The sequence below is a fragment of the Staurois parvus genome, unplaced genomic scaffold (genome assembly GCF_062004578.1).
Source record: "Staurois parvus isolate SC_StPar_1 unplaced genomic scaffold, SC_StPar_1.0 ptg000753l, whole genome shotgun sequence".
NCBI classification, from domain to species: domain Eukaryota; kingdom Metazoa; phylum Chordata; class Amphibia; order Anura; family Ranidae; genus Staurois; species Staurois parvus.
In genome coordinates this window covers 123576-147878 of record NW_028318549.1, presented here as the reverse complement: position 1 = coordinate 147878, position 24303 = coordinate 123576, and the positions used below count along the sequence as shown (strand labels likewise).

The following is a 24303-nucleotide window of genomic DNA, read 5'->3' as shown; positions in this document are numbered from 1 at the left end:
GTGGGGGGGGAATTGCGCCCCATCGTTGCAAAGCATTAGTTAACATTACTATAATCATAAAACATCTAAAAATATATAATAATAAAATTTTTTTTTTTTTGGTTTTTAAATTTTTTTGGTTTTTTTTTTTGTTTTTTTCTCAAAGCATTAATACAATAACTACTTAAAGGCTAAAACAGATAAACATGTAACATATATAATATAAATATTAAAAATAATATATAAAGAATTTAAAAATATATACACTGTACACAGTAACAGTTCCCATTTACATTACCTGCACCCTGAGGAATACAATGACATGCAAGTCTACATCACCATTTTCATCTATTTCATATCCAAACTGGATGTCTTCAATCATGACTTCCTGTATGTCCTCAGGGAGGAGTGGCTGGTCGTCCTGCTGGTTGGGAATAGCAGTCCTGCAGATTGGACAGGTGGCGCTCTCTTCAAGCCATCGGTGGATACAGCTGGTGTGGAACTCGTGAGCGCAGGCCAGGATGGTCGTGTCCTCTCCATCTTCATAACCTGCCAAACAGATGGGACAGAGAATTACCTCCTCCTCGGCGCGCTGCTCCATGGCTGGGGGGTGCTCAGGGGCCCCGGCGCGCTGTTCCATGGCCGGTGGTGGAGGGTGCTCAGGGGCCCGGGCTCGCTCTCTTGGTGAACGGCTGCGGTGGGTGGAGGCCTCCTCCCGTCTCCGATGACGTTGGACCCTGGACCTCGTCCGATGGGCGATCGGAGACCCTCCGTTCACCTGATGTGAAGACCTTCCACGGGATGGGCGTCGTGAAGGTCGTGGCATCGTGATGGTGCTGGATGACCTCAAAGTGGCTAAAAATATAAATATTTCCCACTACTAAAGAATAATATAATGATATCAGCAATAGAAATGCTAATGATCGCAGTCAGTTGCAGGAGAACCGCTCTGACGATCTGTATCGCTCAACAACCAGAAAGGAAGTGAGGTCAGAGGCAGCCTGGAGGCGGAGCTAATCACTCTGCCAATCAGAGCCTGGAGGTGGAGCTAATCACTCTGCCAATCACAGCGTCACTTTTCGGGCCTACATATTTTTACTGAAAACCAAACTAAATCTGCTATTTTATTGATTTTCCCATAGAATGAATCAGTGTTGTGGTGACTTTAGTGGGTTTTCCTAAATTCTGCCTCCAGATGTCACTGTGCCTGTATGTGTTCCATGGCGGTAATACCGCTCCCCGCCATAGGTGTCTCCCTTCCCAATCAGCTCCATTAAACGTTATAGACATGGCTTTCCTTCGGCAGCCATCTTTTGATGTCACAGAGAGTAATAGGAGCCCGAGGAGGGATGGAGGAGACAGACGGGAGCTGAGAGAAACGGGGTCCGGGGTGGGCAAGATGGAGACCGGGGGAGCCCAGGTGAGGAGAAGGCCGGGGGTGGGGAGGAGGAAGAGGCCGAGGGAGTCCTGGATGATGTGGGGGGGATTTTATCTATTGAGAGACAAATAAATGATGGGGGGGGACATACCTGGAGCTTCGACCCCCCCAGTGTAACCTCAACTGCCCCCCCCCCAGTTTTACCAAACCTGCCCCCCCCAGTGTTTCTGCCCCCCCTCAGTGTTACCACAACTGCCCCCACCTTCCCCCAGTCTTTCTGCCCCTCTGTTTTACCACAACTTCCCCAATGGCCCCCCACCCAGTTTTTCTGTGCCCCCCCGTATTACAATTTCCCCCCACACTGTTTCTGCCCCCCCAGTGTTTCTACAAGCGCCCCCACCTTCTCCCCGAGTCTTTCTGCCCCCCCCCGTTTTACCACAACTTCCCCAATGCCCCCCCCCCAGTGTTTTTGCACTCCTCCCCAGTGTTACAACTGCCCCCATCCCCCCGTGTTTCTGCCCCCCCTAGTGTTACAACTGCCCCCATCCTCCCCCCCCCCCCCGTGTTACCACAACTGTCCACATCCCCGACAGTGTTCCCGCCCCCCCCCGTTACAACAACTACCCACATCCCCCTTCCTCCCAGTGTTTCTTCCCTCCACCCCAGTGTTTCTGCCCCCCCCCGTGTTACAACAACTTTCCCCATTCCCCCCCCAGTGTTTCTGCCCCCCCCCCCCCCCGTGTTACAACAACTTCCCCCATCCCCCCCTAGTCTTTCTGCTCCCTCCGTGTTTCAACAATTTCCCCCATCCTGCCAGTGTTTCTTCCCCCCCCCCCCGTGTTACAACAACTTCTTCCATCCCCCCCCCCAGTGTTTCTGCCCCCCCCGTGTTACAACAACTTCCCCCATCCCCCCCCCCCCAGTCTTTCTGCTCCCTCCGTGTTTCAACAATTTCCCCCATCCCGCCAGTGTTTCTGCCCCCCCCCCCCTGTGTTACAACAACTTCCCCCATTCCCCCCCCCCAGTTTTTCTGCCCCCCCCCCCATGTTACAACAACTTCCCCCATTCTCCCCAGTGTATCTGCCCCCCATGTTACCACAACTTCCCCCATCCCCCCCCAGTGTTCCTACAACTGCCCCCATCCCCCCAGTGTATCTGCCCCCCCCATGTTACCACAACTTCCCTCACCCTTCAGTGTTACCACAACTGCCCCCATCCCCCCAGTGTATCTGCCCCCCCATGTTACCACAACTTCCCCCATCCCCCCCCCCAGTGTTCCTACAACTGCCCCCATCCCCCCAGTGTATCTGCCCCCCCATGTTACCACAACTTCCCCCATCCCCCCCCAGTGATACCACAACTGCCCCCATCCCCCCAGTGTATCTGTCCTCCACCCCAGTGTTTCTGCCCCCCCATGTTACCACAACTTCCCCCATCCCCCCCCCCCAGTGTTACCACAACTGCCCCCATCCCCCCAGTGTATCTGTCCTCCACCCCAGTATTTCTGCCCCCCCAGTGTTACTACAACTTCCCCCATCCCCCCCTCCAGTGTTTCTGCCCCCCCCCCCATGCCTGCACAGAATACATCTCATTTCTCTCCATGTATTCATTCTATAGTACCCCAGCATTGTGCAGAAACCCCCCCAATAATCCCCCCAGCAGCTGTGCCAGACCCCCCCCCCCCCATATCAGCCATTCATAAAGGAAATGAATACAGAGCTATAATCCCCCAAATATCACTTCCCCGCCCCTCCCCCACTCTTCATAAAGAGATCCGTGTCATACAATCACTGAGGAATACTGAAAACAAATCTAAATATTAAAAGAAATGAAATAAGTAAAGGAAAGTCATGTTTAGATTTGGATGGAGTGGAGATGATTGGAGCCCCTGTCAGTGTTTATTGCTGTCTGTGCCCCCATTGTTGGGGAGATCCCCCCTCTCTGTTTGTCCTGTTTACCATCATCATCCAAAGTGAATGGGAAAGACGATCCCACATTTTGGGTTGTCCCCAGAAAAGTGATAGAGGGGAAATCTTCCGATGGGGACACTAGTTCTGGTGATCTGGGGGGTCCAGTTTGCATGGATTTCCTCTCACTTCCTGTTATGGACACATGGACGGTGCTGACCAATCAGAAGCCGCCTTGCCCGGACTGTCATCGCTGCAAGGAGAGAATAGATAGTTGTGGGGATTTCAAATCTGCAGACCTGTGAAGCGGCTTTCTCTCCTCTCCTTGCAGCGATGACAGTACGGGCGAGATGGCACAGGGGGGTGGAAATGTTTGATAAACGACGTGTCCAGGGACTAAATCGGGGCCCCAATCTACTTGTCCCTCATGACAATCTACTTGTTTTAAAAGCAAAAGAGACTTTATGGCGACTTAAACGTGTCATATTTTTAACATTGCGCTGTTTATCTCCTCCCCCTCCCCCCCCCTCTCTCCAGCACTGCACCCGGGGACTAGCAAGGAGGAGAGAGACCTTGCAGTGTACTGAGCACCGATTGGCTGCTCGTCAGGAATGGGTGGGTCAGGGCTTATACTTTATCCCTTTGGCTGCCAGAGACGTTTTTGCCATTTTTGCACACATTTAAAAAATCATTTTAAGCCTGAAGATGGCATAACACCCAAATATATATTTCCTGAAAGCAGAGACCCTAGAGAATAAAATAGTGGTAGTTCCAATTTTTTATGTCCCATATTATCGCAAAATTTCAGTAAAAAATACAAGTATGTTAATTTTAGGGCACAAAAAAAGCAATAAATGACCCTATTTTCTGTAAAATCTAAAAGCCGAGGTTGCAGCGAATAAATAGATATCCAACTTGTCATCCTTAAATTTGTGCGCACTTGTGAAATGGCGAGGAGCTTCAGTACCCTGTATTTTCTATAGGTGACACTTTTAAAGCTCCTTTATAGGTCACCAGTTTAGTATTACGGAGGAGGTCTGGTGCTAGAATTATCGCTCTCATTCTGGCGTGCGCGGCGATATGTAACGTATCGCAATCGACGGTTTGATGCGTAGGCGTCCCAGCGTGTGCTTTTACGTTTTGTACGTTTTTGTATGTGTGGGGGTGCCGGCCTTTTTGGGGGGATGGCATGTGCTTGGGTGTAACTTTCATTGTTTATAATTGTAAAAAAAAAGTTTTTTTTTAATCACGGGGACAACTTCCCCTATGTGATGATTTTTGGTGACAGGTTCTCTTCGAGACATCCAAGGTCTAAAAGACTCTGGATGTCTCCCCTCTGTTCCTATGGGGATTGCTCTACAATCTCTCAACGGGGACCCGGAAGTGACATCATAACGTCACTTCCGAGTCAGCACAAGAAGGGGAGGGGACTCGTCCGCTCTTCTCCCTCCCCTCTACCCAACGGGGAGAGCACACGACGGGGGTGCGGAGAGGCTGGCACTGTGCAACGCAGTCAACAGCAGCGCTGCCACCTATTGCCTCACCTGACAGGTGAGCCCTGCTGCTTGCCCGCAGCAGACCTAAAGGTAGAATGAAACTACCTGCCCAGCGCCCGGAACTACATGTCCCGGGCGTCAGGAGATAGGAATCCAACATCCCTGTGGCATCTGATTGGTCAGCACCGTCCATGTGACATCAATAGTCCTCTAGCCTGAACTGTCATTGCTGCAAGGTGAGGAGAGAAATCGGCAGGGATTTCAGATGTCGGCGTCTTTGTCTCCTCTCCTACCGCTGAGAATATGGAGTATCTGCCACCATGGTATACATCCCCACATGCCCACTCTCCGCTGCGGGAAAACTCCCTTCACCGCTCCTGTCCAGTGGGGAAACCGCATTTGTTTTGGACAGAAATTGCATTCCTGTTCACATTGCATGCTGGTCTTTGTGGTGCAATTTGTGTTCATACATTTTGTATTGACGCACATCGCACCACAAAGTATCGGCAATCGGTATCGGCGAGTACTTGACCGAAAGTATCGGTACTGGCCGATCAGAAAATGGTATCGGTGCATCCCTGCTTTCTAACCTGCATGCTGGCTTCAAGTTGGTGTTTCAAAGTATGGATTCTAGAGACAGCCAGGCAAATAGCATTTTCAGAGTGTTCCATAATGATCTCCATATTGTTTCATGCATTCGTTTCCTTCAAAGTCTACCTGTCATGAGAAGTATGGGTCTGCTTTTGTGGCCATTGTTGGTCTTCTGAAAATGCTATGTGCCTGGTAGTTTGGCTTCAATGCCTGGAACAAGCATGCTGTGAATGTCAGAAAACTGTTAGAATTCCTCATCTCTGTACTTGTGAAGGATGATCCAAAGTATCATGGCGGGTACTACAATTCTCAGAAGAAAGGGTCACCTCGATATGTTCCTCAGGGTTTCCTTTGAAGCTGAAGTCTTTCCATCCCCATCAACATGCTGATGAGTTTTAAAAGGAAACTTTCTGTTTTCACTATATAGCTTGTTTAGACATCACTGGGTCTCTGTGCTTCCCTATGCAATGGCTGGTGAGAGGTGCTAGTGGGATGCTGGCCTTCTGAAATGATCACAGCACCCTGCCTCAGTACTCCTCTCATAGGTCCTCAGTTCTGATACAAGCAGTGGGCTGACTCTTAGGACGATTTGTGCAAAAATCAAAATGCTTTGATGGTTGGATGTCCGTCTCTCAGCAGTGGCACTCTCGGCAGGCTTGGTTGGCACACAAATCACTCCAGGTAATGCACACATGTGATGCCGAATCTTCATGATTGAAAGTGAAATCCAATGAATGAAAAGGGTGGACCAGGGACAGGAAGGCCGGGGAGGAAAGAATAGATGCTTGACGTCCTCCAGCAAGGAAATAAGGTGGGCTCTGACTTGTGATGCACACTGTGAGAAGCTCAGTGTGCAGTGAAATCATGCCATGTCAGTAGAGCAGAGAAGTCTGTACAACTGTGTAAGACTGAAGGGAAGCTGAAGTTCAGATCTTCAAGATTTATGTGCTCAGCTTTGATCTAGCTAGTGTCCATTAAACTCCAGAAGATCAGAAAAGAAGTCTTATCAGGTTACCTCGTATTTGTACTTTCAGTGAACCGCTTTCCTGCCGCCCTATAGAAGATATACTGCTACAGGGCGGCAGGGGTGCGCAAAATCACCTGTATATATACGTCATTTTGCATTTCTGAGCCGTGCACGCCCCTACCCGTGCAGCTATTCGCAGCCTTAGCTGTCAGTCACCGGGTCCCGGTGATTGAGGAGCATTACTGACGGAGGGAGAGAACTGTATGTAAACAATACAGTGCTCTCCCCTGTCAGCTACTGCACAATGCTTTGCATGGCTTACACAGCACACAGTTAACCCTTTGATCGCCCCACATGCTAACCCCTTCCTGACCAGTGCCATTAGTACAGTGTCAGCGCTTTTTATTAGCACTGATCAGTGTATTGGTGTCACTGGGGATGTCAGTGACATCAAGTCAGTTCCCCCCAGTGTCAGAATGCCCGCCGCAGTCATGCTATAAGTTGCTGATCGCCGCCATTACTATTAAAAATAAATCTTGCCCATTGGAGGACAGGCAGGCTGTGCTCCCACCACAGCCAGAATCTGCTTGCTTGTACATCCCGTATGGGCAAGCAGATACTTACTGACAGGAAGGCTCAATGAACTACCATGGTGCTGTGGACTGGCGTGATAGTTGGTTGAAAACCACAAACTGACAACTGGAAAGGCTGCTGGGACTTGTAGTTTTCCCATTCACAGAATACTGTGAATGAGTGACGCTGCCGGAGCCCCGCATAGCAGTTTTTATTTTACATTTTGACAGCTAGCAGGGGGGAGAAGATCCCCCATTAGCAGATACAACGGTGATGGGGGGGGGGGGGGGGTGCAGGGGCTGGTGTGATTGTAACCCTGAATATGGGTGTAACGTTACAAAAGGTGACTGTATCCTTTAAAGGATGAGTTCACCTTTTAAAAAACAATAATTATTGCACTTTTTTTTTTTTTGCAGGTAAAATAAATGTGCATTTCTTATTTCTGTCTGCAGGAGCCCGTAGACCATTGTGCCAGCGCCATGCGGGTCTCCTGCAGATCTGTTAGTATATCTTCTTACACGTAAAGGGATGTACGAGCCAACAGATATACTGACAGGAAAAATGAATGAACTACCACGGCACTTCACAGCACAGTAGTAGTTTATTGAGGACTAAAGCTGACAGCCGCTAAGGCTCTTGGGACTTGTAGTCTCTCATCCACAGGTGACTGTGTGGGCGGAGCCCTACACGGCCACGGTTTTAAAAATTTGACAGCGAGAGGGGAGAAGATCCCCCACAGGGCCCAGTCTGATCATAACAACATATTACATTTTACACCCTGAGTTTGGGTGTAACGTTACGAAAGGTGAACTTGTCCTTTGACGGCTGCCGACATTTTTACAGGATCTTGCTAGCTGAAAGATCCTGCATAAAAAGGATCCATACTGCATCTCTGCTCATATGGCCTGATCCATATAGGTTTGTGGGAGGTGAAATGTACGGGCAGCTTTATGGGCTCTCACATTTTTAAAAAATATTTCTCTGCCCTGAATGAGTCATTTAAAATGACGCCCCATGGACTAGAATGCAGCATTTATGTGCTCGTCTACTGCTTATATATAATTATTACATTGAATGATGCAAGTGCCTACACTTTGACTTGATATTTGACTCTTAAAATCCCTGTACAGCAGAGTTCAGATTTGACCAGAGAGAAGCCGCAGCACAAGAAGTGAATCAGTTCTGCTGCAATACTCGTGTAAGGGGCATGCGGTTAGGAGGAGAGAGCAGAGTGACGGGTGTGAGCTCATCAGTCTACTGCTTCTTTCACTATCCATTCAGACTGAGGGAGGAGCAAGAACTGTAAGTTACTGCAGCAGATTAAAATCAGGTCTACTGCCCTGCTAGACAGAGCTGTGCAGTGTGACAGAGCTTTGAAATTCTCAGAACTGGACAGACAGAAATAAAGAATCTTTTGGCAGGTAAAATGTCTCTGTTCTATGTATTCCAGATTGTTTTTCAGCAGTTCATCTTCAGGTTGTACTTTTCTGCCTGGAGCCACTCTGGTTGAACAAAAACAATGTAGAAATGAAAGGATCTAAGCACCTTTCGGAGCATGTCACCCATATTTGGGGTGTAACACTTACCATGCTCCTATTCCCCAACCTCCCGCCACCAGCGCTCCTCTCCATGACAGTGGGCTTCTTCCCTCACCCGCTGTCACAATTTAAAAACAGTGTGGCCCTTCAGGGCTCCACCCACATGTCCACGTCATTCATTCAGTTTCCTTGAATGAACGGACTACAAGTATTGTCAGCCATTGTGGCTGACAGGTTGTAGTTCTCAATGAGCTGCGAGGACACTGATGAGCACTCTTGTAGTTCATTGATTCTTCCTGCAGTGTAGGAACTTTCTGACATATGGGAGTACGGGCAGACAGCTTATTGTGGGTCTGCAGGATCCGGGCATTGCACCCACAATCTGCTGATCACAGGTGCAATACTTTACAGAATGTAATGTACAAAAATAGTAAATGCACATTTTTGTTGGCTGCAAAAAAAAAAACGTGCATTTTTAATTTTTTATTTTTTTTTTACAAAAGGTGAGCTTATCCTTTAACCACTTGGTAACCGTGATATAGCCAAATGACGGCTACAGCGCGGTTACCTAATTCTGGGAGGGTGTCTTATGACGTCCTCCCAGAATGTGCCCCCCGCGCACCATCAGGGGCACGCACCCGGCGATCTCCGTGATCGCTGTGTCCTACGGAGACAGCTGATCACATGATGAGGTAAAAGGCCAATCACAGCAGCCTTTTCCCACATGATCAGCTGCGTCCAATGACACAACAGTTCACTGTGTAAATACAGTTGTCTGTTATCGGCAGCATTTTCCTCACACTGTCACAGCGTGCAGAAAGTACTGCCGATAACTGGCAGCTGTCACAGAGGAGATCGGCAATGATCATCAGGGCACTGATGATCAGTGCCCTTCAGTACCACCCAGCAGGGCCCCCATCAGTACCGTCCATCAATGCCACCCATTCAGCTTCGGCAGTCAGGGCTGGTTGTCCGTGTCGCCCATCAGCGCCGCCTATCAGTGCCCATCATTGCTGCATATGTTGCTCTTCTTTTGTTTATAGTGCCAAAAATAAAACACCCAACTGCGATTAAATACCACAAAAAAAAATCTCTGTGTGTGAAAAATATTATAAAAATGTCATATGTGTACAATGTTGCATGACTGTGCAATTGTCATTCAATGTGAGACAGCGCTGAAAATTGGCCGGGGCACAAAGGGGGTATAAGTGCCCGGTAGATAGGTGGTTAAACTTGCAGGTTTCTGAGTGTAGACTTCAATCCTCCTTTAAATTGTAATGTAAAATAAATGCACCCTAAAGACAACGGAAATATGAGAGCTGCTCATAAGAAGTCAAGTGTTCAGAATTACAAATCAAACTGATTGTATTCCTGTCCATGGTAGAATATGTGGGCAGTGCTGGGGTTGATGCTCTTCCAAATAACTGATATGTTTATTTTTGTTGTCAAAGTGCAAACTGAATGACTGTAAAGAGAAAGTTCTCTGGAGCAATTGTCGTCCCCAAGAATCTGTCCAAGGGAACGTCTGACTTGCTGGTGCTGTTCACGCTGGACCACAACTAGGATGTGTTCAAGGTAAGTTTGTTGATGTGTTTGGATCGTGGCGTACCGGTGTCCTGACTGCAAGTGTTTTGGGTTTGTTCTGTGACTCAGTAGCAAGTGCAGTAACCACCCCAACAAAATGTTATTGAATGACAGATTCTTGGATTAGAATCAACTTCCATTTTACTCTTGGCTGAAAATAATCAGTGGCTGTAGGGCCAGTTATCGGTGGGGGGTGGGGAAATACCAGTGTCAGTGTTAAACCGCTGCAAAAGGATTGTGGTGCATAATTCCAATGGGTTACATTTAGGAAGGCTTAATTGGGAGAATCCTGTCATTAAGTGTTCTTGCATGGCAACCACTTACTGTTATCTCACATATATATTCCTATTATTATTGCCAAATTTACCACCCTAACTCCTCCCGCAGTTTTTACACTACATAGACAGTAATATACCGAAACGTGCGGATTGTTCCCGATTGGTGTGCTATTACTTTGTGGAACGTTTCGCCGAATGGTTCACGAAATATCAGCGTTTTTGTGGTGAAATTGGTCCCATAGGAATGAATGGCGGAATGTTGAAAACTAGAGTGGGAGCTGACAAAAGCTAGAGTGTGAGCTGAAAAATCAGGACATGATTTGTAAACTGCCATCACTCCCTCATTTTCAAGCCCACCTACACAAATCTTATATCAAAACGTTCAGCTATCCCTGCTGCCACTAAAAATGTCCACGGCTAGGCGATAGTCCTGATAGTCTTCACAATATGACCATTTGTTTGCAACTCACGCCGCCCATTGACATTCATTGAAACTGCACTCTAGCCACCTCAAATTTGAAGGGCAATTTCTAAACTGCGACTGTGCCTTCATTTTTAATATTTCAGAGACATACTATGCAACAAAATGTAGGGCTGGGTCTTGTGATTCTCACAATATAAAGCTCTTCAGATTTATCATTTTTAAACTACAATCTTTTGAAGAGGCCAACCGCCAGTGAAGTGAGCAAGTTGGAGCAGTTTTTTAACCGCTCTTCTCTGGCCTTGCTGTAGAGTGAGTTGCCATAGGAACCCACTCCACCCAGTTACACCGCCCACTCCAGTTATAGACTACTGGTGGAGGCAAGAACACTTCACACAATTTCCCCAGAAATTGTAGCTTTTCTAGTTATAAGCTGGTGTTCTGTCATACAATGGACTAGATATATGATATTCCTACTGTTATATTTGTGTTTTATCCTAGACCTTCGGTTATATTATTACACTGAGGATCTCAGGGGTGGAGAGGCTATTTATTAGGAAAAAGTGGATCAGGTGTTTCCTGGTAGGAGGAGCCTATCTCTCATGTGAAGCTGTCCTGGAAGATTCCTGGAAATAGTTAACAGGTAAATAACTGTGTTTTTTTCTCTTTGTGAATGAGCCCTAATTTGGTCTAAGCTGCAGATGAGTATGATCTATTATAGGGCAAGTGCTGATGTAATTGTTAGGCTACTTTCACACCAGCATTCCAATCAGGTCCACTTGTCAGTTTTTCAGGCAGACCTGGTTGGAAGGTCCATGGAGCCCTATGGACAGGCAGATGTAATTGGGCTTGTGTCTCTTTACATCCACCTACCGCCATCCAGGTCCAGAAAGCAAAAAAACAGAAAAGAAATGCGTAATTTTTCATTTTTGTTGACTGGATGGGAGGTACAGGAGAGCCCATTCACACCTGGCCACCCATAGAGCTGACGGGTCTGCCTGTGTCCACAGAAACTGTAAGGGCACGGATGTGACCGGTCACACACTGAAACATTATTACTCCTGCAGGTCACAAAAATAGTAATGCTAAGGCTCCTTTCACACAGAGGAAAGTCCACTGCGATCTGTGAGCAGATACCCTGCTGATCGGAGCCAAACGGTTTGAAAGGTGCCTTATTAGGGGTGTTTATTTTTTTTTATTATTTATTTTATTTATTATTTTATTATTTATTATTATTTTTTTTTACCTGCTGGAGTTTTAATGTGTTTCGGTGCAGTAGTTGCCACAAATCTGCAGCTTTTCTCCTGTGCTTTAAGGAAATGTTCTTCATTTGTTGTCATTTTATGCGTGTTAGTACTTGTTTATTTCTGGTTCTGTAAGCTCAGAAATGATGATTTTTACTACTGTGAGGATGCCCCAAACCTGCCAGCAGTAAGCCTTCTATACAAAAGTGAAAACAATGGAGTCCAATGGCATTGATATTTGTATGCATGTTTTGAGTAAGAAACAAATGTGAAAGTACCTAAAGTAAAAAAAAAAACACAATTGTGTTGGAACACAATTCCTATCCACAAGCCCACTCTTTGTAGGATCCATTCACACCATCGACATTTTGCATCACACCGTTTACTTGTTTTACTTCAAAGGATAAGCTGCTCTTTGTAAAAAAAAAAGAAAAGAAAGGAAAGTTTTTGAAGGTAAAAATGTTTTTTTTTTATTTATTTTTTTTGTGCAACCTGGGTGCAATATTAGGCTCCTGCAGAATGTCAGTGTTACTATCACCGCGTACTGGGAGGAGCAGTGAACTACCTAGAGCACTCAACAGTGCCGTGGTTGAGGACTATAAGCCGTCAGCTGCAAAAGCTGTTGGTACTTGTAGTTTTCCCGTTCACAAAATTCTGTGAATGGATGACACGGCTGGGTGGACGGAGCGCCGCAAGGCCGTGTTTATTTAAAATGGTGGGTGTGGGGAGAAGATCAGCAGCATGCTGACACAATGAGGATTGGGGGGGGCCTTGTTGCTGCTGCAAAAGTAACTTGTTACATGTTACACCTTGAATACGGGTATAACACGTAACGTTACAAAAGGTGAACTTGTCCTTTAATAAAATTTCACAAAATAACATTTCATTCAGTGCATTGGTGTGAACCGGACTCACAGGAAATGGGCAAATAGGCTCCTGAGCACCTTCTAGTAAATGTGATTTTTCTTTTTTTGTTATGACTTCATATTCACAGCATCTGGAACACCTGGGCCGGACCAGAAAATGACAGATGTAGTGCCATGAAGTACGACCAGGGCACAGGCTGTTGGCAGGGTCCCAACCGGTCCACATTGGTGAGTGTCACTAGGGATGACCGATGGGAATAACATGTTGGATTGCGGGGCATTGCCTGCTGTGACCAAAGTGCAGGGTATGGCTTCATTACAGGATAACGAGACACCTAGAAGGTCACATACACCATATATCTTATGCCTACTCTGCACAGCTATGTAACAGCATTGCAGTCACTTTATAAATACAGCTACATAGCAGTTTTGTAGTCTCCATAAAAGTGCATCTGTACACATACAGCCACGTGGAAGGATTGTACTCGGAATCTTTGGGAACGTGTGAGGAGGCGTGTTTCCCCCTGTATGTTGCACCGTAGCAATCGTGATGAGGTGTTTGATCAGACTAAGACATGCAAATGCCGTCATTTTTCTCCCTTCTGCAGGTGAAATTGTTCTGTGGTAAAGAAACAGTCATCATGTCCACGTCGGAGCCAAGTCGTTGTGAATACCTCATGGAATTCTACACTCCGGCCTCCTGTCAGCAGCCCGCTGGGATTCCCCAACCAGAGGAACATGAGGAGCTGTGACCTCATCAGTCCTATAGGTGCCGTACTGTTCTGAGTGGGAGTGTGAGCGGGGAAAAAGTGTTTTAGGCTCAATACCCACAATAAAATGGTATATGTTGGTTGTAGTGCAGTGCATTGCGGTCTGCTGTACAATGTAAGGGTGTGCCATTCATAATCCATACACCCCAATGTGCTGCACATAGAGCAGGTATATTAGAAAAAACGCATTGGTGGAAGGTCCTTCTATTCATGTCGGTAAACGTCCCTGCTGTTTTGGTCCTGCGGCACTTGTATTTTTCTTGGTCTTGAATTAGTTGGCAAATACAGTATCTCCCAGAAGTGAGTACACCCCTCACATTTTTGTAAATATTTTATTCTATCTTTTCATGTGACAACACTGCAGAAATGACACTTTGCTACAATGTGACGTAGTCAGTGTACAGCTTGTATAACATGTAAATGTACTGTCCACTCAAAATAACTCAACACACAGCCATTAATGTCTAAATCGCTGGCAACAAAAGTGAGTCCACCCCTAAGTGACAAGGTCCAATTAGCCATTTTCACTCCCCAGTGTCATGTGACTCATTAGTGTTACAAGGTCTCAGGTGTGAAAGGGGAGCAGGTGTGTTACATTTGGTGTTATCGCTCCCACTCTCTCATACTGGTCACTGGAAGTTCAACATGGCACCTCATGGCAAAGAACTCTGAGGATCTGAAAAAAAGAATTGTTGCTCCACATAAAGATGGCCTAGGCTATAAGAAGATTACAAACATAAATCACGTGATAGTGCCACTTCAAATCTCATAAATGTACAAACGCATAAATATATAAGTCCAATATGAATAATTCAGTGATGCAACATACACATGCAATGTGCAATTGGTGCTCAATCGTGTAAGTGCCAACACACTTTTCCACTCCAGCTGCGTGTGTATGTGTATGTTGCATCACTGAATTATTCATATTGGACTTATATATTTCTGCGTTTGTACATTTATGAGATTTGAAGTGGCACTATCACGTGATTTATGTTTGTTATCTTTATTCCAATATTATTTGCTGGCACTTGTGTGGGGCACTAAGATGATTTGGTCACTTTAAGATGTGTCATATTTTTCACATTTCATATGTTTTCATTTTTTAATTTTTTTTCCATGTTTTCAATATCATTATTTCACATGTAGGTGTGTTTGGCATTTTTAGCCCATGTAGCAATATTTATAGTGATTCAGTTTATTAGCGCTGCACTATTGTTTAATATTTATTCTGCACTGGTTGGGTATCAGTTTGAGTGTAAGCAGCTGATAGGTAGGGTTTGGGGTCCATTACAGCGCAGGAGGAATTTTTTATCAAACAATTGTCTAGGCTATAAGAAGATTGCCAAGACCCTGAACCTGAGCTGCAGCACGGTGGCCAAGACCATACAGCGGTTTAACAGGACAGATTCCACTCCGAACAGGCCTCGCCATGGTCAACCAAAGAGGTTGAGTGCACGTGCTCAGCGTCATATCAAGATGTTGTCTTTGAGAAATAGATGTATGAGTGCTGCCAGCATTGCTGCAGAGGTTGAATGGGAAGGGGGTCAGCCAGTCAGTGCTCAGACCATACGCCACACACTGCATCAAATTGGTCTGCATGGCTGTCGTCCCAGAAGAAAGCCTCTTCTAAAGATTATGCACAAGAAAGTCTGCAAACAGTTTGCTGAAGACAAGCAGACTTAGGACATGGATTATTGGAACCACGTCCTGTGGTCTGATGACAACAAGATCAACTGATTTGGTTCAGGTGGTGTCAAGCGTGTGTGGAGGCAACCAGGTGAGGAGTACAAAGACAAGTGTGTCTTGCCTACAGTCAAGCATGGTGGTGGGAATGTCATGGTCTGGGGCTGCATGAGTGCTGCCGGTACTGGGGAGCTACAGTTCATTGAGGGAACCATGAATGCCAACATGTACTGTGATATACTGAAGCAGAGCATGATCCCTTCCCTTTGGAGTCTGGGCCGCAGGGCAGTATTCCAACATACCGACCCCAAACACCGCTCCAAGACGACCACTGCCTTGCTAAAGAAGCTGAGGGTAAAGGTGATGGACTGGCCAAGCATGTCTCCAGACCTAAACCCTATTGAGCATCTGTGGGGCATCCTCAAACGGAAGGTGGAGGAACGCAAGATCTCTAACATCCACCAGCTTTGTGATGTCGTCATGGAGGAGTGGAAGAGGACTCCAGTGGCAACCTGTGAAGCTCTGGTGAACTCCATACCCCAGAGGGTTAAGGCAGTGCTTGATAATAATGGTGTCCACACAAAGTATTGACACTTTGGGCCCAATTTGGACCTTGTCATTTAGGGGTGGACTCACTTTTGTTGCCAGCGGTTTAGACATTAATGGCAGTGTGTTGAGTTATTCTGAAGGGACAGCAGATTTACATGTTATACAAGCTGTACACTCACTACGTCACATTGTAGAAAAGTGTCATTTCTTCAGTGTTGTCACATGAAAAGATAGAATCAAATATTTACAGAAATGTGAGGGGTGTACTCACTTCTGTGAGATACTGTATATATCCTTAACTTCCCCCTCTGTGGAGAACAGGGTGGCAGCAGGACTGTTTTACAGCTGCTGCAAAGCTTAGTGCGCTGTGTTCAGAGAATTCAGTGATAGTATTGTACCCAGTGTAGGCGCAGACTCTCCCACAATTACACACTCCGTGGTCATTTTTGTAGTTTTAATACGAACGCTAATAATAAGAGCTTTAGTAAAATTAATGCAAGGCTAAGACTAATTTTTTCTAAACAAAAGAAAAAAAGTATATGTACTGTGGCTGGTCGGCAACCTGTTATGAAGTTCTTTAAGATATGCTCAGTGAGGCAAAACAATACCTTTTTGGGTGCAGAAAAGCAAATGTAAAGGAAGGGTTCTTTTTAACTCCTTTGCCCTGAGGTTTATGTTCTTACTGTGAGACTGTCACTTGTGGCATATAAATTAGAAGCATTTTGTGGGTACAAGGACTGTGCCATATGTGTACAGTGTACTGTATACTGGGACTAGGCTCAGGTTCTTTTCATCCTGCTTTAAGCCATTTCCACTGCTAGGCACAACCTGACCGTGACAACCAATTGCAATGGTGTGCTACATGCACTGCTGGACTTATTTTCTGTTCAATCCCAGCTTTCCTCAGCTGGATCTGAAGATTGAAAAACGCTGGCATAATACAGCCACATGGAGTTGTAGGGAGCTAAGAGAGGATTGGATAAAATGTGTGTAAACATTATGCCCCCGACTTTTTTTTTTTTTTTTTTTTACTGCACCCCCAGACCAGACAAACTAAATCCGGCCCTGCCAGGAAAGAATGTGATTATTATTATTATTATTATACAGGATTTATATAGTGCCAACAGTTTGCTCAGCACTTTACAATATAACGGGAGACAATACAGCAACAATACAGTTCAATACAAGAGGGATAGGAGGGCCTTATCCTTGGAGCTTACAATCTAGGAGGGAGGGGCTAGTGGTACAAAAGGTAGTAACTTTGGGGGATGAACTGGTTGGAAGAGTAGAAGATTCCAGTATTAGTTGAGGGAAGGATAGGCTTCCCTGAAGAGATAGGTTTGCAGAGTAGGCGATAGTCTGATAAATTGGGGTAGAGAGTTCCAGAGGATGGGGAAGCTCTGGAGAAGTCCTGGAGACGAGCATGGGAGGAGGAGACAAGGGAGCTAGAGAGTAGGAGGTCTTGTGAGGAGCAGGGAGTACGGTTTGGGTGATATTTAGAGACAAGATTGGTGATGTCATTTGAGGCAGAGTTATAAATGGCTTTATACATTATTGTTAATGTTTTGAATTTTATCCGTTGGGCAACGTTAAGCCAGTGGAGGGATTGGCAGAGAGGGGTGACAGATACAGAACGTTAGTAAGGTGGATGAGTCTGGCAGCAGCATTCATGATAGACTGAAGAGGGGATAGCCTGTGATGAGGTAGGCCAATGAGGAGGGAGTTACAATAGTCAAGGCCAGATATAACAAGGGAGTGGATAAGTTGCTTAGTGGTTTCTGAGGTTAGGAACGGGCGTATCTTGGGGATGTTGTGGAGGTGAAGTCTACAAGATTTGGACAGTGACTGGACTTGGGGCTGAAAGGACAGATGGGAGTCTAGGATTACACCTAGTACCCTGGCATGAGGGGAGGGAATGATGCTTGTGTTATTGATCTTGGTGGAGCACAGGGGAGGCATGCAGGGTCTTTTAGATCCTGGATGTCTCAAAATAGAGAATCTGTCACCCAAAATCATCACATAGGGGACTTTTTGTCCCCTATGTGATTTAACAAAAAAAAAAAAAATTTATTTCTTAAAAATGTAAGTTACACCCTAGCATATAATGCCCCTCACCCCCACATATGTACGCACACACAAATGTAAAAGCATGCGCTGGGGCGCCTACACATCAAAACGTCAAGTGCGATACACATGTTCTATATCGCCGTGCACACCAGAATGAGAGCGATAATTCTAGTACCAGTCCTCCTATGTAACGCTAAACTGATGACCTATAAGGAGCTTTAAAAGCGTCACCTATAGAAAATATAGGGAACTGAAGTTTGGGACCTTTTTCACGCGTGCATTCAAATTTAAGGTTTGACATGTTGGATATCTGTTTACTCGATGCAATCTCATCTTTTATATTTTACAAGAAAATCTGATAATTTATTGCGTTTTGTGCCCTGAAATTAAATTAAGTGGATTTTTTACTGAAATTTTAAGTTTCATAGATCTTTGTGATAATATCATGTGACATATAAAATTGGAACTGCTGCCATTTTATTTTCTAGGGTCTCTGCTTTCACAAAATATATAATGTTTAAGAGTTTTGTGTAATCAGGCCTTAAATGATTTTTTAAATGTGCACAAAAAACGCAAAAATGGCTCTGGCAGTGAAAGTGATAAAGGATAAGTCCAACACTCCCATTTTCTGAGGAGCAGCCAATCAGTGCTCATTACACTGCAAGGTCTCTTCCCTCCCTGCTAGTCCCCGGGTACGGTGCCGGAGACAGGCAGGGAGGGGAGGATGAGATATAGAGTGCAATGTTAAAAATATTAAACGTTTAATTCGCCATAAAGTCCCTTTTTTTTTTTTTTTTTTTAAAAGCCCCAGACAGTCCATAAAGCACCTCAGATTTAAATAGTGTTTTGGTTAAAATATATTTATTTTTTAGTCAGGACAAGTAGACCTGGAGACCGATTTAGTCCCTGAACAAGTAGTTTTTTCAAAAATTTCCACACCCGTTTCTGCCCAGGTACGGGCAGACAGCTTATTGTGAGCCTGCTGGAACCTGGCATTGCACCCACAATCTGATGATCACAGGTGCAATACTTTACAGAATGCAATGTAAAATAATAATAAATGCACATTTTTGGTGCTTGCAAAAAACACGTGCATTTATTATTTTTTTTTTTTTACAATAGGTGAACTTATCCTTTAAACTTGCAGGTTTCTGAGTGTAGACTTCGATCCTTCTTTAAATTGTAATGTAAAATAAATGCACCCAAATACATCCTAAAGACAATGGAAATATGAAAACTGTTCATAAGAAGTCAAGTGTTTGGAATTTTAAATCAAACTGATTGTATTCCTGTCCATGGTAGAATATGAGGGCAGTGCTGGGGTTGATGCTCTTCCAGATAACTAATATGTTTATTTTTGTTGTCAAAGTGAAAACGGAATGACTGTAAAGAGAAAGTTCTCTGGAGCAATTGTCGTCCCCAAGAATCTGTCCAAGGGAACGTCTGACTTGCTGGTGCTTTTCACGCTGGACCACAACTAGGATGTGTTCAAGGTAAGTTTGTTGATATGTTTGGATCGTGGTGTACCGGTGTCCTGACTGCAAGTGTTGTGGATTTATTCTGTGACTCAATAGCTAGTGCAGTAACCACCCCAACAAAATGTTATTGAATGACAGATTCTCTGATTATTATTATTATTATACAGGATTTATATAGTGCCAACAGTTTGCGCAGCGCTATACAAAATGAAGGTTGACATTACAGTTACAATACAATTTGTAACTGTAATGACAACAGTGCAAATTGTACTGATAATCAGAGAGTGAATTAGGAGCATTGTGGCATCATTTTGTTAATAAGGGGCGTATTCTGGAGATGTTGCGGAGGTTGAGGCGGCATGATTTGGACAGGGATTGGATGTGGGCCTGACAGGATATTTCAGAATTTGCACTGTAATGACAACAGTGCAAATTGTACTGATAATCAGAGAGTGAATTAGGAGCATTGTGGCATCATTTTGTTAATAAGGGGCGTATTCTGGAGATGTTGCGGAGGTTGAGGCGGCATGATTTGGACAGGGATTGGATGTGGGCCTGACAGGATATTTCAGAATCCAGGGTTACCCCTAGCACTTTGGCATTCAGGGATGGGTTGATAGTGGTGCTATTGATCCTGACTGAGAAATGGTTTTGGATAGGTTGAGTTTTAGGAAGTGGTGTGACATCCAGTCTGATTTGTCTCTGATATGTCTGTTAGTAAATCGTTAATACGTGAGGGAATTGAGGTGGTGAGCTGAGGAGTAGAGAGGTAGATTTGTGTGTCATCACCATAGACATGGTATTGGAAACCATGGGAAGCTATCAGCTGACCCAAGGAAGAAGTGTAGATCGAGATTAGGAGAGGTCCAAGGACAGAACCTTGGGGGACCCCGACAGTGAGAGGAGTAGGAGAGGAGAAAGTATAGTTGTAAGTGACACTGAAGGTGCGGTGAGATAGGTAAGATTTGAACCAACGGAGAGTACAGTCACCAAGACCAAGTAAATAGAGTTTTTTTGAGGAGGAGGGGGTGGCCAACTGTGTCAAAGGCAGCACAGAGGTCCTAGAGCAAGAGTACGGAATAGTGACCATTGGTTTTCGCGGTCAGTAAGTCGTTTGTGAGTTTTAGGAGAGCAGTTTCTGTGGAGTGTTGTGGGTGAAATCCAGACTGAAGGGGAACGAGAAGGTTATTCTCAATAAGGTGGCAGCTCAGCTGGTTGTAGACTAGACATTCAAGGAGTTTGGAGGCAAAAGGGAGTAAGCAGATGGGTCTTAGGTTGCTAAGATTGCTGGGGTTCAGTGAGGCCTTTTTAAGTATGGGGGCGACTAGCACATGTTTTAGAGAGTTGGGGAAGATGCCAGTAGAAAGGGAGAGACTGACGATACGAGTTAAAGAGTGAAGAATAGAGCCAGAGGATGACCGAAGTATTTGCAAGGGAACAGGGTCCAGGGGGCAGGTGGTTAGGTAGGCTTTAGAAACGTTTACCAACCTCCTCTATAGTAGCTGGGTTAACCAAGGGAAGTATAGATTGTGCAGGTAGACAAGGAGTGTAGGGTGAGGGAGATATCTGTACAGTAGAGATCTCGTCACTAATTGTATCAATCTTATTTTTGAAGTGATTAGCGATCTCCTGGGCAGTGAGTGAGTTAGCGGCTGGAGGTAAAGGATGAAGTAGAGTTAAATGGAGAAAAGAGTTGATGGGGATTGCGTGAGAGGGTGTTAATGAGAGTGATAAAATAGGTCTGTTTGGCAGTGTGGAGACAGGAATTGTATTTTTGAAAGGCAGATTTATATTGATTGAAGTCTTGCTGGGGCTTAGTCGTATGCCATAAACGCTCAAGAGCATGGCTACATTTTTTGAGGCATCTGGTATTGTCTTTTTGCCAGGGCTGTAGCGGTTAGGGCCTAGGTCTGTGTGTAGTGAGGGGGGCCAATGTGTCCACAGTGGATGACAGTGAACTGTTGTAGACAGAAGTGGCCAGGTTGGGACAGGACAGGGCTGAGATTTTGTCATAGAGACAATCTGTTGCCGAAAAAAAGAAGAGAAGGGTTAAGATAACGAAGGTTTCTACCGGTAACTGGTAGTTGGAAGCCAAGGAGAGAGTGAGGCTAGTAACGGAGTGATCAGAGATCGGAAAAAAGTTGGTGAGGTGGCAAAGAGTGCTGTCAGGAATGGACTTGCCAATAGTGGTGGGACTCACCTGCCTTGTGGGCTGCAGTACCAGGGCTGGCCAGCGGGTGCTCTCAACAACCAGAGGTTCACTTCGGCAATTAGCCATCACCTGGGGCTGATTGCAGGTGGTGTATTTAAGGGATGGCCAGACCTGCAGTCTGTGCCTTGGTGTGTGTTTTTCCATGGGCCCCTGTATCTTGTAACCTGCATTCCTGTTCCTGTTTCTGCCTGACTTGTTGCCGACCCTGCCTAATCCTGACTTCTGCTGACTTCTCCTGTTTGATCCCTGGCTTGTGACCCTGACCATTCTCTGCCTGACCCCCTGTACCTACCTGTCCGTTAGTTGCTGTACCCGGCTCGTGACCTGACTACTCTCCGCCTGCTCCTCCTGTACCTACCTGCCCGATAGTTATCGACACGGCCTGCCTGGCTACGTTGTGCTCTATATGTGTATGTACCTGTGTATCTATATCAGTTTAGAAATGCCCGCAGCGGAAAAAGAAGAAAAGAATTAGCGCAGGGCAGGCATGACTAGGCCCAGAGTGGGAAGGAAGATGTGTAAGGGTTAATGTTAGCATTAGGGTTGGTAAAGGATAGCTGGGGGATCTGGTTGGTAGAGGAGAGTGTAGGTGGGGTCTCCTGCACTTTAGGGTGGAGTGTTCTGGGGAGGGGCGTCAGTTGGGAGCTGGACGTGGGAAAGAGAGCTTCCCTCTCGCCCTCCACCAGGGTGTCCTTCCCTGCGGTTCAGGTACAGTGGCAGCTGCCAGGGAGGGACAATTGGCCCAGCTGTGGCTTGCAGGGGCTGTACTGGCTGCGGAGCCGGGTCTCTGCCTCCCTGCGGGGCCCGGGCTAGTCACCAGCGGCAGGGGGGCAGGAGCGCCCATGTGCTTAGGCCTCCGGAGCAATTTTGCCCGCCCCACAGAGAGCTCAGGACCAGAACGGGAGCCCCACTCGGGACCCTCCGGCCCCGCTGGCAGGGCGCTCTCCTGTGTCTGCCTGTGGGGAGGCCAGGATGAGAAGGACGGTTGGGCCGGGCTGGGTGAGTCTGCGGCCTCCAAGGGGAGGGCCTGGCTGCGGAGCCGGGTCTCTGCTTTTCTGCAGGGCCCGGGCTCCTCGGAGGTAGTTGGGCGGGAGCGCCCAGGTGCTGGGCGGTCTGCGCCTCCGGAGAGCTTTCCCCCGTTCTCCCTACTAGCCCTGGGCTCGGCTCCATGATGGGAGCCCCACTCGGGACCCTCCGGCCCCCGCTGGCAGGGCGCTCTCCTGCCTCTGCTCCCGGGGAGGCCGGGAGGAATCCTAGGCTTCGGCGGAGTTTGGGGGGGCGGGGTCACTCGTGGACGAAGCCCCGCCCCCCGCCCGCACGGCAGTGAGGACGGGATGACAGCGGCTCCTCCGCTGACAAGGTACCTGTCAGGGAGGGTGCCCGGCGAGGGAGATGTCCTGCTGCAGCTGCCGGGCTGTCTGGTGCTGCGGCCGGCGGGCCCTCTGTCAGCATGGAGCAGTGGCTCCGTCAAAAAAAAAAAAAAAAAAAAAAAAAAAATTTTCCACAGGTGCAGCGCTAGGCGGAGGGCTGGCAAGTGCCCAGGGTCGTCAGGGAGCGTGGCTGGTGCTGGGCGGCAGGAGCGGCACAGCCCTGCGGGACCCGTGGCTCCTGGGACTGGGAGGCCATCCAGTCATCGAGAGGAGGAGGACCGATCGGAGGGCGAGCTGTCGGAACCCGATCCGGGGGCGACTGCTGGCCGCTCGGCGCCGATGGATTTTGGACGCGCGGCTGCTGGGACGTCTCCTGGGCAGCCTGGTGAGTTACCATTTTTTTTGGGGTCTGCTCTCTTCTTTTCTGCTGCTCTCCGGGAACTGTTGGGGGCGGGCTTCTGCGGTGTCGGGGGGCGGCGTCATCTCGTTGGGTATTGGTGCGGGGGTCTGCGTTTTGCGGTCCGGCTGGGGACTTGTTGCGGTGCTTTGCGCTGGGCGGTAGTGGGGGTGCTGGGCCTGTTTCTGTGTGATTCCCGCCTGCAGGTAGGGATGTTTGCGGGGGCCTAGGGCAGGATAATGGGGACGCACGGGGGCCTGGTGTTTTCTTCTCTGGGTTAGGGTCCGGGGTGGTTACGGCGGGGTCCGGTGCTCTGGGCTAGGCGGCCCCATCCACGGTTTTGGGTGAGGGTGCAGGGGGTGCCTGGGCCGGGCGGCTTCGCAGTGTGCCTGTGGTTCGAGGGCCCGTTGGTGTGCATTGACATTCGGATGTACGGGAGTAGATTGGGTGAGGTGTGTATGTCGGGATCTTCACGCTCTTGCTCTTGGAGCGGCTGCCTGTCGATGGGTCGAGGGTTGACGAGGGCAGGCGGGAGGACGCGGAGAAGCGGCGTTCTTTTTCGTTTATCCCGCGTGCTTTTGCTAATTGGTTGCAGGCTTTCGCGATTGTGGCCAGTGTCATTGGGGAAACGGCCCCTGAGCATTGCTCGGCGTTTTCTGTTCCCTTGACGCTATTAGCAAGGCTCCTGGGTTTAAGGGGGGATCGCTGGGCTACGGTGCGATGCACAGTTTCGGCAGCGTAGGGCGGTTTACCCGTCATTGCGCTGGGACAATACGGTCCGTGGCCTTTGGATACAGCTCATGACTCCGGCGAGGCCCTCTGGTCTGTTTTCGGGGTGGGCTGGTGGTTCGTTCTCCCCGGGACAATCAGCCTCAAAGCGTAGGGGTTCTGCTGGCGGTTCCAGTTTTGTTCGGAGGGTTTCCGCATCCCGTGTACTTTGACTTCGATTCCT

General features: G+C 47.2%; 1 long non-coding RNA gene across 3 annotated transcripts in view; it reads left to right on the top strand.

Moving 5' to 3' along the window:
• Positions 1–360: 360 nt before the first annotated feature.
• LOC149444994 (uncharacterized) overlaps positions 361–24303 on the top strand; it is a 38641-nt gene continuing 14698 nt past the window's right edge. Inside the window, exons 1-6 of one of the 3 annotated variants that reach the window (XR_016306488.1) lie at positions 361–1399; positions 9881–10004; positions 11214–11355; positions 12951–13050; positions 13431–13591; positions 19264–19409. This is a non-coding gene — a long non-coding RNA (uncharacterized LOC149444994). Of the gene's footprint in view, positions 1400–3071; positions 6033–9880; positions 10005–11213; positions 11356–12950; positions 13051–13430; positions 13592–19263; positions 19410–24303 lie in introns of those variants that run through there. The other 2 variants (XR_016306486.1, XR_016306487.1) reach the window with 2 other exon arrangements.